Here is a 14,852-nt window from a genome sequence, read left to right on the forward strand (position 1 = left end):
ATCGAGATAAAATCTAAGATCTCCCGATAGTTTTCTTATTTTCCGATATAGAGGTTCACAGACTTTATCCATCTTCGTTAGCTACTGTCTTTTTCGCGTCAAAGATGTTAAGATGTATTGTCGCGCATGTATGCATACAATTGCAATTAGGATATCGAATTAAAGAATAACGACGACAAAACACGTTCGTTTTACTCGACATAAAGTGGCAATTAACGAGCTCCTTTTGAACGTACAATTTTTGTAGCGATCCTCACGGGTCGATAAATTGATGGAATTTACGGAACCGACGGCGCATAACTCAAAACATGAAAACATTTAATTATCCGGTGTCATAGCGACCAATCATTTTTTTTTTTCTTCACTTACCGATCGCAAGTAGTAATCGGGTTATTAATCAAGTGGAAAACGACGAGGAGCGCATAAAGCGTTCACTTTCGCCTTATTAATGCCGACGTTCATGTCAAACGCTTCTGAAAGCTCCAATGTCGCTAGACGTTCTTTGTTAATTAACACTTTAATTAACACAGGGAGTCGCGACGTGCCAATCGATCGGACTTATCTTTTGTTTTTCTTTCTCTTTCTTTCTACTGAGGTCATTCGATTTATTGACGGCAGAAGAGGCTCTTTTAAAGGTAAACTTCGTGTATGAAAGCTGACATTGCTCTTTTTAATGATAGTAATTAAAGAACTGAACGATGGCTCAATTATCGTTAATGCGGCCACATATATAACCAACTCGATCTTGACACATAGAAACGCCAAGATAGCATAATAGAAAGAGCCAAACGAAGAAAGAAAAGAAAAGGATTTCTAATTAATTCGCAGTTCATTCGTTAAGATCCGGAAGTGCGACCCTATTTGTGAACTCTTGGTGTAATTGTCTTAGTTCGAACCGTTTCCCTGGCTAATTGAAATTCTTATCCAAGTAGTCGTACCTTCGCGCCACCGAGAGAAAGAGACTCGAGACTAGAGTTCGCTAATTAATCGATAATTAACCCGTCGAAGACTGCACACATATGCATTTGACTTGTTTGATACAAGAATGGTAACTGCGAATTTGTAAAGACTCGGGGAAAGTATACGAAAATCGTTAAATCACGTTTCTATGCTAATGACAAAAGTACTAAAAATAGAATTGTAACCTTATTAAGATACTAAGTCAAAAGCAAAAAACAGCTGCGGTGTCCGAGCGGTTAAGGAGATGGACTTGAAATCCATTGGGTTCTACCCGCACAGGTTCGAATCCTGTCCGCAGCGAACTTTTTTTTTTCTTAAAAAGTTCATATTTTGCCACAACTCAACTTTCTATATAGTCTATTACTTTAAACATTTTATTAGATAAATTGTTTTTAATTATTAAGCTATTACCAACTTTGCGGCATGTTTTACTATTTGTTACTCAGAAGTAACACTGTATCTTATCTATCTGATAAGAGTCGGCAAGTTTCAAAGAGATTCAAAAAAGTCTAGAAATAGTAAACCAGAACAAACATAAGATTGTTTATTGAATGACAACGATTTAAAAAAATAAGATATAGGTATTCTCGTTGTGAAGTGTAGAAGTTGATGATTACGGAAGTCAAAATATTTTTATTTGCTATCTTTACTTTATCCTCAAGTAACAATACAGTAGTAATACAATAGTAATATGAATACATAACAATAAAAAGACAATACACTCGGTAAAAGACAATGTGGCGTCGGCAGCAGCGTCGGAGATCATTTCAAACAAATTCTTAGCCAACATCGTTTCTGCCCTTTCGCATTTCTTTCATGTCGCGTTTCTCTCTTTTTGTTTTTTCTCTTGCTCCACCCACCAGTCCCTCTTTTCCGCATCCATTTCTGGCGTCTAGACGTGTAATTGATGAAACAAAGGGGCAGCAATTACGAGTCACAATTACGCCAGCTAGACTTTGCCCCGCTCAGCTCCGCTCGACTCCTATCTTGTATGCGAGAACGAACATGGCGGCTCTATGCTCTTTCCTCCACGCTCGACTCGAGTCGGACTTTTTGATGAAATTATTTCCGCGAGGAGAAGCATAAGGCAGCCAGAAAGGAGAAGTTCGCGAGATTGAAAACAGCACGATGCCGGAAGTACTGCACGATTTGCTCTTGACTGATGGTGATATTCTTCCCCCACTTTTTCTTTTTCTTTGACATGTTTCCAACGATTCTGAACTTCTCGATAAAGAACAACTTAATATCTTTACGTACGTTTCCAAGTAATTATTTGAAAATCGAGGAACAACTGTGTTGGTATGTTATTCACGCCTGCGTGACCACATAAATCTTAAATACATTTGATACGGTGTACTTCGTGCATGCTTTTAAACGCTCATAAATCCGTATAGTTAAATAAAAAATTCCTACAAACATGGGATACAGTGAAAAACCTATTTCAACAGCAATGAGTCCAGCGACTCGAGAAAATCCGTGCGTAACGCGAATCGGCGTAAGTTATCAACGTACTGCGGCTTTTACATAAGCGTTGAGAGATTCAACTTACGATTGGCCATACGTCTCCATCTTTTTCTGTTTTCAAATGCTCGTAAAGAAGTCAAAAAGGGGTGGAAGACCACGCCAAGTGCAGCTACTTATTGTATTACCGTCGACGAATGTGCAACGATGATGATCGGTCGAGAGTAAGAAGACAATGAATAAGGAAAAGAAGCATCGAGGCAAATCGACGTGCAAATAATCTACAACTCTTTATTTTAATCGTTCTCGTTCTGGCATTGAAGATCGTAGTAGCAGCACGAGAAGGACTAACATAAAAAAGGTTTACGACTTCCATTATCCTTCATACGTAATCATCAAGGCGGAAAACGTTTTTTCTTCATGTTCCAACAATAAAATAAATAAGCGATGATAGTGTTAATCCTCTTTAAGCTCTTTCCTATCTCTCATTTATTTTTTGTATCATTTCACGTAATGAAATTCTTATTGCACAAAATTTAATCAGCCTGCAAATCGAAAATTATACAAACATATTTTAAAGATGAATTTTATTTTTGTTCCGTTGATCCATTATTAAGAATAGATTATATTCACATCTTAAATTGAATGAAAGACAAAGCGAATCCTTCTTTAAGAGAAGGAAGGAGGATCTTTACTCTCAGGAACACTCTAAACGTTTTTACCGCAATCTTTGCGTTCGCAAGTTAGCCCCCCATCAGCAGAGAGGCTTTTCATCGCCTGAATATCGAAGAATTTGTCGCTCGGCTGAAGGCAAGTCGAGCGAGAAGACATCAAAGGATTCCATCCATCCCATACCATCTTCTCCTCTTCCTCCTTTCTTCGCTTCGTCTTCGACGCCACCCTCCAACGTAATAATCATTTATTATCCTGGACGAGTAATAACGAGTACGCCTTGATATTATGAAGTTGCGGAAATTAGGGCTTTGTTTAAAAATTAGCTCAGCCCTCCTGTCCTCCTTCCTTCTCATAAACTTTGCCTCTCTACTACTTCAACTTTCGAGGAGTTTACGTAAAAAACTCCAGGCCGCTAATGTACCCTAATCATATCCTAGAATATCAGCAACATTTTATTTTCATAAAAAGGATAGTTCAAATTGAAGATATTTTTAAATACTTGTAGACTTCTCAAACTTTTATCGATTTCAAGTATTATCTAGGGATAATATATATAGATCTGGATCAAGGCCTCAAATGTGGTATCTAAACCTGCTTAGCAGTTTAATTGTATACACAATTTAATCCCACAAACATACACGACAAAAAATATCTTAAATAAAATGTAATTGATAATATCGATGTAATGTAATTGATATAATCGAATTCCTATCTATAAAATTCATTTCCATAAAAAACAGAAGGCCCAAAGAGATAATAGGTGGTCAGGTATAAATCGGAGAAAGTAAAATTCGCGAAGGAATCGTTGCACCGCGTACATTCTTCGCGGACATGAAGACGAGAAGCTTTAATCGTCGGAGGGGCAAAGCCTCGTGCCAAGTCGCCCGATGCAAAGAGAACTCGCGTTTGCAAAACTCGTCAATGAAATAACTGTGCGCCCTGACTGCGAGACGCGCGAAATTGATGAAACTATGCACGATCCGCGAATTCTTCGAGAGTTTGGACGGCACGGACCGGTCGCCTTCGAAGTAAAGAGCAAGAGAGAAGGAGAACAAGATATGAAGAGAGAAAGAGAGAAAGAGAGAGAGAGACAGGAGAGCAGTATCCGTCGCGCGATTCACGCAGCTTGGAAGCGAGAACGAGAGCGAGCGACGAGTCGCGACGAGGGAATCGGTCTTATTAATGAGGAGACATTCTCAACGGGTTTCGGATCTTTGCTTGCCACGAGATATGCGATCCACGCTACGTGTACGCGAAAACCACGAAGAATTCTCCGATATGCGAGAAAGAGAGAGAGAGAAAGAGAGAGCGTATCAACGCCGAGAGTGCCCGCTCGTGCGACTCAATGAAAAACAGATGGCGAGCCAACAGTAATAAGAGGAAGGGAGATGAAGGTAGAAGGAGAGACGCCGCGTACTTTTTCAAGGCTCCCTTTGATCATCACAAACGCGTCCTCGGACTTTTCTGTCGATCATCGAATTTCTCCATTTTTTATCAACTTCCTCATAAACGCACAGGGATTATAAGCCTAACCCAACAATTCAGACTCGTATCTTTTTGACACGTTATAGTTCAAGTTAGTTAATTTTTACGATCTGATAAGTATTTATAATAATACGATTATTATTCTAATATCATATTTCTTCGGTAGAAACTGCTAATGGATGTATAGATTAGAGCAAAGTGTTCTCTATATTAGTTCACTTTACGCCGAGATTAGATCGAATTAAGTCTAGGTGCTAGGTTACTTAGATTAGTAGGGTTGTTCTCAAGACGCCGAATCTTCCTGATTTGAGAGTTTCCCTTTGACTCCAGTCTAATCTCTCACGCTTCTTGCGTACATGGTGCGTGCTATTCATTAAGCTGCCTTCGGTTCGAATTTTCACGTCGTGAGTTAATCATCCCCTGAGAGATCGAAGTTCGCCAGAGTTTTATCGAGGAACTACATTGTAGAAATTCCATGGACAGCTGCGGTTATAAACATTCAAGATTTGTGCAACAGATCGATAGTGATCGGCATGATCGCAATGTCCTTCGGGAAAAATTGACTGTTAGCTATGTACGACTTGTTACGCTTCAACAATTCTTGATTTTTTTTCGAATCTCGATATTTTCTTATTTCTCGAATAAGATAGAAAACTTTGAGGAGAGTTTGCAACGTATAGTTCGCATACCTTCGTCGAAAGTCTCACGAAAAAGCGAAAAGAAGAGACAAAGGGGTGGATCGTCCTTCGAGAAGACCCGCTGCGCGAAGATGGTCGGATAAGAGGATATAAATGGATCCCACAAAGGTCTCAGGGCAAATATAGACCAGCGTGTTAGTAAAAGGTACTGGGCCTTAAATGGGACCGAATGGCACCGGTATGGAAATGCGATCGGCTTTTAAACGTCGAACCGTGGTCAGCTATGTTAATTCCATACGTGTTACTCGAGGTGTAACTTCTGTTTATCTCCAAATCTACCCAATGTACCTTAACGAACATTTCGGACCACCTAAGTTTTAGCGATCGTCCACCTAACTGAGTACCTTTTTTACCTGTCACGCTTTTCAATAAGAGTACCTATGCTTACATGTACTTATAAAAACCTATTTCATTATTCCGAAACGTGCACAATTTTCTGATGTTTCTTTCTTGGCTCGTGATCTTAGTATACGAAAAGAGATATCATTTTACAGCCGATGAATCATTCTGACAGTACGTGGACCACGATTTCTGGTATTCAAAGGAGGCGTTAAGTGATTAAACGCGTGCTTGTCATCGGTGACATTAACATATTACGCGGCCAGTAGCAGAGGGTTAATGACTTGTATCCTGACTGTTCTCGCCACGAAAAAAATGTTATGCCTATGTACCCATATACCCAAACGACGGTTTCTTCAACACCACTTTAACTAACGCATAGCTAACTATAAAAGAAAAATTTTTATACGAAGCAATTTTTAGCATCTTCTTTTTGTCTTTTTGGTAATACTTACTAAAGCGAAACTTGTCAATTCAATAATTTATCAAATCTCTACTCGTACAATAAAAAAGAAAATAAACGAAAAAGAAGAGTCATTAGTTATTAAGTACGAATTCTTCTCTCCGCTATTAGTTCTCTATGACGCGCTAGTTTTTGTCACATGTAGGAACTAATCGTCTAACTTTCGAACCGGACGTGTGACTTTCGTGCCTCCGAACAAGCCAGAAGTAATTACTTAGCGCGTTACATTGCTCTCCAAGTACGATCGAATCGTCGGAAGATAGTATGCTTCGCCGAGCAAACCGGAGAGACTCATCGTTTTCACGATTCAACCTCGTAAATTCTTGCCAAGCGACTCGAGCAGTAGTTACTACGATCGTTCGTTATCCACCGATATTTCGGCTTGGAAGTTAATTAACGAAGTCTACTTCGGATAAGTTATTTCATCTTTCTAATCAAAAGTTACTAACTCGAAAGTCGATGAAGGTGGCTCATTATTTCTGCCTTTATGAGTTTCGATTATCGTAAGATACTTTGAATAACATTAAGTATTATTTGAAGGTACGAATCAATTTGATAGCAAAATAAGGAATCAAACGTTCATACCGACCTGTAACTATTCTAGCAAGATACTTAAGTGTATTTGCGAAGAACGACTTGAAAGACGCGACATTCGGCATGCTAACGCGGGAAATCCAAGAAAAAGGAACATCAGCGACTAGTAGTAAGTAGTGACCAACAACAGTAGCAGCCGCCCGCAAAAGGCCACTCTCGTTATGGCTCGGCATCATAGTAAAGAGAGTCGAAGACCTCTTCCCCGTCATAAAATACGGCTTTACTATCGTAAAGCACTCGGCACGTAGTTACACCGGCTTACAAATGACTCTCTTAATGTTCTCTGCCCGGTGTATATATTTTACAAGGACTCTTCACTCTTCGCCATAACTTATACTTTCTGCGCGGGCTTCCGTAGGAGTGCAAGAAAAAGAAGGATCGTGGTGGATCCGTTTTCCATCTTAACTCGATGTCTACTCCGTTACTGCGATGATCTTTCTTCGTGGATCAGTATAAAGCTCGACCGCGTGCCGCATCCTTCCGAACGACATTAGAAACCTATCTCGTAGCTGTGAGGATCCCGCGGATAAATCGTACGACGCTTTACGACTTGAATTCCACGGGAGTTCTTCGGATTATAAACAGAACTTAGTATATCCAAAAATGAAGGTGTCAAAAAATCATTGATTATGTAACAGGTATTTCGTTGGGTCAGTGAACTCAACTATTTCACATCTATTATGAATATTGAATAATTATAATCAATAACTCTTTGATCATAACTGCAACTACTGCAATATCGGTTTTGTAATTAAAACCAAATACTTTCTTCCATTTAAGCAACCACGATTATTCGATTTTGATGAACTATGTACTTCTTACTATCATACTTGAAACAAGTAAAAACCGTCTCTAGAAGTCTCTGATTCTCGGTAAGCTCAGCATGTATGTCTCTCCAGATTCTCGTTGATTCACGGATGAAGATAATTCGATTCTACGTTGAAATCCGGGAACGAGCGGAGAATCAGTCAAGCGGGCCACTGACTTTCTCGCATATAAATATAGAGACGTCGTCGTCGAGGCTACTCCTCTTCGTCGAGCAAAGAATTCGCCAGGCATTGTGCTTTAAAACAGAACCTAGACCACGTGGCTCCGCGTACTTTTCGGTTCTGTGTCATTAGCGGTATCTTTAAACTTCTTACAAAGCTTTTCAACAGCATACTTTTCTGTGTTTCGGTAAAAAGTCTTTTGTGGGACAACCAATGAGCTAACAGTTCCACTAATGAATGATGACTATATGATAAAATTGAAATCTTTTTAGGTTACTGAAACAGACTATTATCAACAAAGCTGAAGGCGTCTCCGTAAAGTTGAAGTCTTATTGTTAGTCTCAGAAAAGAGGAAGAAAAGATGGCAGACGTGTATTTTCGCATTATCTCGAATTCGTAGCGTGCTTATATGTCTGCCTTTCGTTCTTCACGACATTCTCCTGACAAAAAGTGCACATTGTATCGCCAAGGAGGTATGCTAGTTCAAGACGGAATAATATCCGTCCCTTTAAATACCACGGCATTCCTGCTGACGTCGGTCGATGCCGTTAATTACTGTCGGCGATACTGTGCACTTTAATTTCAATCAATTAGTTCCGAATAAATCAATTAGAGAAGGTCGGATAATTGCGAACAGCGTGGATGGCAAAAGACAACTGCGATCCAGGATTTCCTCGTTTTGCTCGTTGTACGAGTTATTATAATCGACTCGAGCCAATGAGAAATTTTCCATTTTTATCGGGACGATAATATTCCGTAGAAAAGTGCTTTGTCATCTGTTAATGAGTTTTACGAATCTTTCGAATGAATTATTGATTTACATTAACCTCCTTAAGAAAAATAACGTGCCGCGTACAAATATGATCACTAACCAATCGCTACGTTAACCTGTTCCTAATGATTCGGTCTTTCTGCGAATTGCAGAAATATCAAAAGAAGCTATTAATCGAATCACGATAGCTCGTATAAGTCCAACGTTTCCACTTCCCTCGTAAAGGCCAAACGTTATTGGCTAGGAGCCAGACCGGTAGCCCTGAAGGTTTATTATAGTTTTGTTATGACAGTAGAGCGTTTCGGTAAATTAATGTTGAAACAAATGTATCTGGTTTTAAGGGAGCCGGCGGTTGTACTTCTAATTGAATTGGTAAACATCATAAGTTAACCGGTAAGTACTCACGTCGACGTAAATCACTTTTGGAAGATGAGCTGTCAGCGTTTGCGACGATGAGAAAGAAGATAAGAGAGACACGCTCGTGGGTCTTTGCTCTTTGAGAATACAGTATCATTGATGGAAGAAATAAATTTTTGAAGTAGTTCGGGGAACTAAAACGAGCGAGAATTAAATTTTAATGGAACATTATCGGATAGTATGAAATATCGATAAATTATAAAAGTATAGCAGGTGTACAGAAGATAACTTTCATGGCAGGTTGATTAGAAGTTGAACTTGCAGTTGTTAGTAAAATAAGCATAATACAAGAGTAAGATAAAGAGACATTGTTTCCTATAAATTACACCGAAAGTCGGCGTAATGTGTTTCGAGACCACGGCGACACTCGGTGCGCTGACATTTTTATTAGACGAGAGAGTTAAGACGCGGTTAAGATGCATGTTGATAATAGATTATCCTGCCGCTTTTGGGCTCGTAGCAAGAATAATCTCTTCCAGGGTGGCAAGCGTTAACGCCTTCTCTTTTCGCCACCAGCGAAGAAAATCTTATCGGAATCAAATGAAGAAAAAAGTAGAAGAAAAAGAATAATTGCATCCCGTATATAAGTCTTGTAAGCAACAAACGTAAAGTTATTTAGAAATTATTAGAAGTAAGAAAACGACTAGTATATGATTTCAAAGATATTGCGAATTCTCAAGTAGACTGACCACGCGACTATAATTTTCACGAGAGCGACTAGGTACACGTACGTATTGCTCTTTGAATAAAATTTCTTCTTCTTCCTTACCATGAAACGAGAGGAGAACGGTCGATGCACGTGCGCGCAGGGTGCATCATGCCTACTCTCGAAGAGGAAAAAAAAGGAAAGCGAAAGAGGGAGGGAGAGAGAGGGAGACAGAGATGGAGAGAGGAGAAAGGAGACTCGATAGAAATATTTTTGCCAGGCCAAATGGGTTTCTTCGGAAAGTCCGGGAGAACACGAGGGCGGCAGCTGGTCGGCGATGCGACAAATCATACCTGCTGGACAGCGTACACGTTGCATCGCCGGCGACTACGAAGCGGCGAGCACTCGTATGCAACGAGACGATGAGCGTATGTGAAAAGATATCTACTATGTAGAGAGAGAAAGAGAGCAAGTTACAGTACGTTGGAAGCAAATTTCGCGAGGGTTCCCAACAACCAGGAGGGATGTCCTGACGATTAGAAGCTATTGGAAAATTATAGGTAGTTGAAATAGATACCAATAATCGATTCTCCTCTTATGCTACCGAACGTGAACACGAACATACGATAAGACTGAGATTACGATAAACTTGGACGATGAGATAAAAGAAGAGAAAGAGAGAGAGAGAGAGAGAGAGAGAGAGAGAGAGAGAGAGAGAGAGAGAGAGAGAGAGAGAGGAATAGAGAGCAGGGAAAGTAAAAAGGTTTGAACAGTTGGTATTTCAGTAATGGAGCCTTATCTTCGACTACCGCGCAAGTCTCTAAGCACGAATCGGGATTCGCGGATTCTCTGGCGTTTATTAATTCGCCACTTAACATCTCTGACCACTCGTTCTCCCTACCTCCCTCTCCCACTGTCTTTCTCTCGATAGGGATGAGGAATTAGACGCGTTCATTCTCATTTATACTCGCGCTAATCGCCTCTGGAAAACGTCGCGCGCGATCAAGGAAAGCAACGCGATCGTAAATAACGGCCGGCTACGCAGAGTGCATCAAGCTGCGATTAACTGGTTTTTCTTCCCTTTCCTCTCTCTCTCCCTTCCACTCTCGGTACCACCACTCTCTTTCCGACCACTCTCTTTCTCTCTGGAAGAAGCCGCACCGGGTCTTGATCTATGGAGTGCACCCTTCGATACCGACTTTTATCGTTTCGAGATGCACCTCGCTCGCTTATTAAGCGCCCAGAGTTGTACCTCGTGCCAAGGAAAAAAAAAATCCATGTAACTTGAGAAAGAAACCAGTATCTTTACAATACAATCGTTTTAAAAGTTTTGAAAGATACTTACTGTAAGCCTTTCGTATCATTCATTGGTACGAACCAAATTGCTCCTCATAATTTTGAAAATTTTTTATCAAATCAGAAAGCATTTCACTAATGTAAGGAGAAAGAAAAAGAGAGAGAGAAAGAGAGAGTATTAATACACGTTCACTCGTTCAAATTAATAAATTTTAATGTTTGCCTTTACGAGCACCTTACGAACTTCTTACGATTTGGCCCATCCCCTTACCTTTCCTTTTTATTCTCGTAATTTGCAATACCGAGATCGGCGACGTTGACACGTGTTGAACGTAGTACTATTTGGACTGGTCAGGAGGAACTTGCCAAGGTAGAAACTGGTCCGGTCGGACAGCTGACGTATCAAAGAGATACCGACACCAGCGTGTCGCTCCTCCCCGTACGACCACGGAGATCACCACGCGAGATACCTGACGAATAATTTCTAATTAATTGTCCCCCGTCGAAGGCACGATCCGCGAGCGAGACCAAGCAGGTTCGACGCGACTCACGTTTTTCCGTCTTACTGGATGGCTTTTTTTGTCAATATCTATCGACTATCCATCAACACCGGTTCGATCACCATCAGTCTTTTCCTCCTCATGCGAAAAATTTTCATTATCCTGATATAGAAAATGAGAAGAAATCATGCTAAAGCTGATATGCTTTTCAAACGTGCTTTACTTACTATATTACCGAGAAAGATAACGATCTGATGTGAAATCAAAACGTGGAAAGCTGTTGTAAGACGTGAGATAAGCCGTTGATATAAGACGTTCGTAATCTCAATGTACGCGGTTGCGTGCGGATTGATATGGGTGTCACAGAAAAGTGGATCGCGTGTGAATTTATGGAGAATGTGCGAGAGGATGTTGTAGTCGTTCTCTTCAAGTAGCTCCGCTCGTTTATCGGCTGTGAGAAGAGGAATTCCAAAGGAATTCCGAAGAAGAATCGCCGTTTTGTTGTGTTATTTGTAATCGAATAAAGTGATACAGAGTATCCCGGAAAAGATGATCTTTTTTAAATGTGGGGATAGACAAGTCTTTTTTTTTTCTTTTTACATTACGTTTGAAGCTAAATCTTTTCTACTGCACGTTGATAAGATATTCTCCACTCGAATCTTATGAAATAGAATGGAAGTACTCGTTTGAAAAATAATTATCGCGAAGGCCGATCGATCGATCAACGAATGATTCATGGTAGGAATGATCCTCTCAAAGAAATGATTCTCCACGTAAGCGAAGTAAGATTTCCTGAAAGGATCCATCTAGAAACAATGGCGAGAAATGACCTCGCACGATTCTACGAGCGTCGTTCCGGAAATGAAGAAAGATCGAATCGATAGTAGTTGAAGACAAAGGAGGAAGCTTGAGTTTCGCAAAAAGAGATTCAGGAAGGCAGTGCGTGTCCCTCAGCGTGAGAGTTCCTCAATGTTCTCCAGCCCTCATAAAACTTTGAAATCAATCCCTAAATGAATCTTGGAAGTATATCTAATACTAATGAAAAATATAAAATGTATTACTACGAAGTAGACAAATAAAAAATGTTTTCTCGAAAGAAAAATGTCAAAGATTTTGATTGAAGAAAATGCGAATTATCAGAAAGTTAAATGCAATATGAGGTAACCGAGGAAGAGGATTGAAAAAAAAGATAAAGAAAAAATTGCAAACGATCTCGAAGAGAGAGAGAAAGAGAGAGAGAGAGAGAGAGAGAGAGAGAGAGAGAGAGGGATGGTGAACGGACCGCTGGAGAACGCTTGGAATTGCAAATCGCGAGAGTCCAGATGGACTGGTGCGGTTGTCCAAGGGTGAAATTCCTACGGACAGTGAGCGAGTCAACCAACGGGCCAACTAACCAGCCAATGGAATAATATTTGGGTTACGCGAGTTCCCGTGAAACGAAGAGAGAGAGAGAGAGAAGGAGAAAGAGAGAGAGAAAGAGAAAGAGAGAGAGAGAGAGAGAGAGAGAGAGAGAGAGAGAGAGAGAGAGACGAACATAAAGAATGACGAAGAAAAGGAACGAAGAAGAGGAGAAGCAAGAAGAGAAGAAGGAAGTGTAAAGAGAAACGGATAGTGGGGACCGGCAGTAGCCTCTTTATGCCTTTTAACTGTCCTCCCTGACAAGCCGCGAATGCGTTCTCTTTCTCTTCAGCTATCATTGAATTGCAGATTCGAACGAACAGATGGACACGTCCGCCGACGAACTTGCTGTACTTACGATCGACAAAAACTCTCGGGATCCTGGAAATCTGCCGGGTACTCGAATCGTCCCCTCAGAACTGTTAAACCAATCGACTTCTTTCCGTTTTATTGTTTTCGGACGTCTTCTTTTCTTTTTTAGATACTATGTAAGACGCTCCGGAAAAAAGTACATAGTATGTATGCATTTCATCAATGAATTCTAAACTAATATCGATCGACAACATTACCATGTAAATCGATGATTTTTACAATCTCATGAAATCGATTTGTCACCTGGGTAATTAAATTAAATACGAATACTTGTACTAACTTCTAAAACAGCTTGTTTCTTTAGTAACATTTTCCATGAATTAAATTATCTCGAAAATTCATTGAGAAAGTCGTTAATTTTTGAAGTCCCGTAGGAGCAACGGCGTGGTATCTTGGAAGATTGGACTTAGACTGGAATTTTTACTCGCAATCTGGCCTAAATTCCGAGCGTCTGGTCTTCCTAGCTCGCGTGGCCGCTAATCTGCTCTTCTGAGACGCGTTTCGTGCGAATTAGAAGACAGCTCGAACGAGGAGAGTATGCTGAAATATGCATGACGCCGGAATCAGGATAACGCGAATCTCAGTCTGTGATCTATGTGATCTTTGATGACTAATCGTTAGTGGAAACAAACACTTAACAAGATGTTATGATTATACGACCAAGAAGAAAAGGACGAATTAATCGATCGACAAAGTATCTAACTCTCTAACTTATCCCGATCAATTTATTAAGCGACATTTTTATTAATTTTACAAATAAAAAAAAATATTCTTCGAGCGATGTCGCGACGAATCGATTTCCCGTTCTCGAGAATAGTTCGTCTCTGGTATAATTTGACGATGGGCGTGGTCCCGGTGACAAAGTGCAAGCCGTCAGACGTGATCTATCGCGCAACACGTGTTCCACATCTTTCTAAATTCTTCGGGAACACTTTTACGCGACTCTCGCGACGCGCGCTATCCGAAAAAAGGCTTCTCTTCATCGGTAGAATATATTTCCGCATACGTTGCTCGGGAATCCCCTCGTACATCATTATTAGAACTCTAACCTCAGTAGCGAGTCAATAAATCAGCGTTCATTTAAAAGTAAACGTGACGTTTGTTTTTGGTTCATTTTGAAGTAAACTTTGTGACTGTCACAAGTTTACACTTGCAATAAAATTTACTTGATATTTATTTAACTTCGTATAACATAAAACTTTATAACGAAGAGGAGAAAAAATTTCAAAGTAGACTTCGTAAGCGAATGTCAAAAAAGCTACGATCACAAACTGAAGAGAAAGAGAAGGCACGCTAAGAGGAGTAGTTTATCGCTCTACCTCGGCGTCTCGTTAGTGACTCAGCTCGAGGAAAAAGCGAGCAGTAAGACTCACCGAAACGTCGCGAAATCACAACGGGTGAAGCGAGCAACCAGCCTTACCGGTTTCCCCGAAAAAATTAATACGCGACCCGGGCCGATCGACGTTCTCTCTCTCTCTCTCTCTCTCTCTCTCTCTCTCTCTCTCTCTCTCTTCGAATCTCTTTCGACCGCTAGAAGCGAAGAGAAGAGCTCTCAGCTTGCCAAGAGTTGAGTGGTGCCAGTCGATGGACAATCCGTTTGTTTCCTTTCCGATGGCCACCGTAAAAAGTGATCCGACCGTCGACGGAATAAAACCTGATTCGACTTCGGGCCAAAGTAGTGTTTCGCTCCACTCGGACGTCTCTAAGAATTTCGTGAAGCAAAACATTATAGCGCGTGATTCTAATCAGCGCATGGAAACCTTCGGAAACTCTCAGAATCATTATTT

At 40.5% G+C, this 14,852-nt stretch overlaps 1 protein-coding gene and 1 non-coding gene across 5 annotated transcripts in view; one reads left to right on the plus strand and one right to left on the minus strand.

Moving 5' to 3' along the window:
- LOC122633148 (protein vestigial) overlaps positions 1-14,852 on the minus strand; it is a 52,197-nt gene that overhangs the window by 26,190 nt on the left and 11,155 nt on the right. The window lies entirely within an intron of this gene.
- Trnas-uga lies at positions 1,179-1,260 on the plus strand. Its single transcript has one exon. It is a non-coding gene; the product is annotated as a tRNA-Ser (tRNA).

This window comes from Vespula pensylvanica, chromosome 11 (genome assembly GCF_014466175.1).
Source record: "Vespula pensylvanica isolate Volc-1 chromosome 11, ASM1446617v1, whole genome shotgun sequence".
NCBI classification, from domain to species: Eukaryota; Metazoa; Arthropoda; class Insecta; order Hymenoptera; family Vespidae; genus Vespula; species Vespula pensylvanica.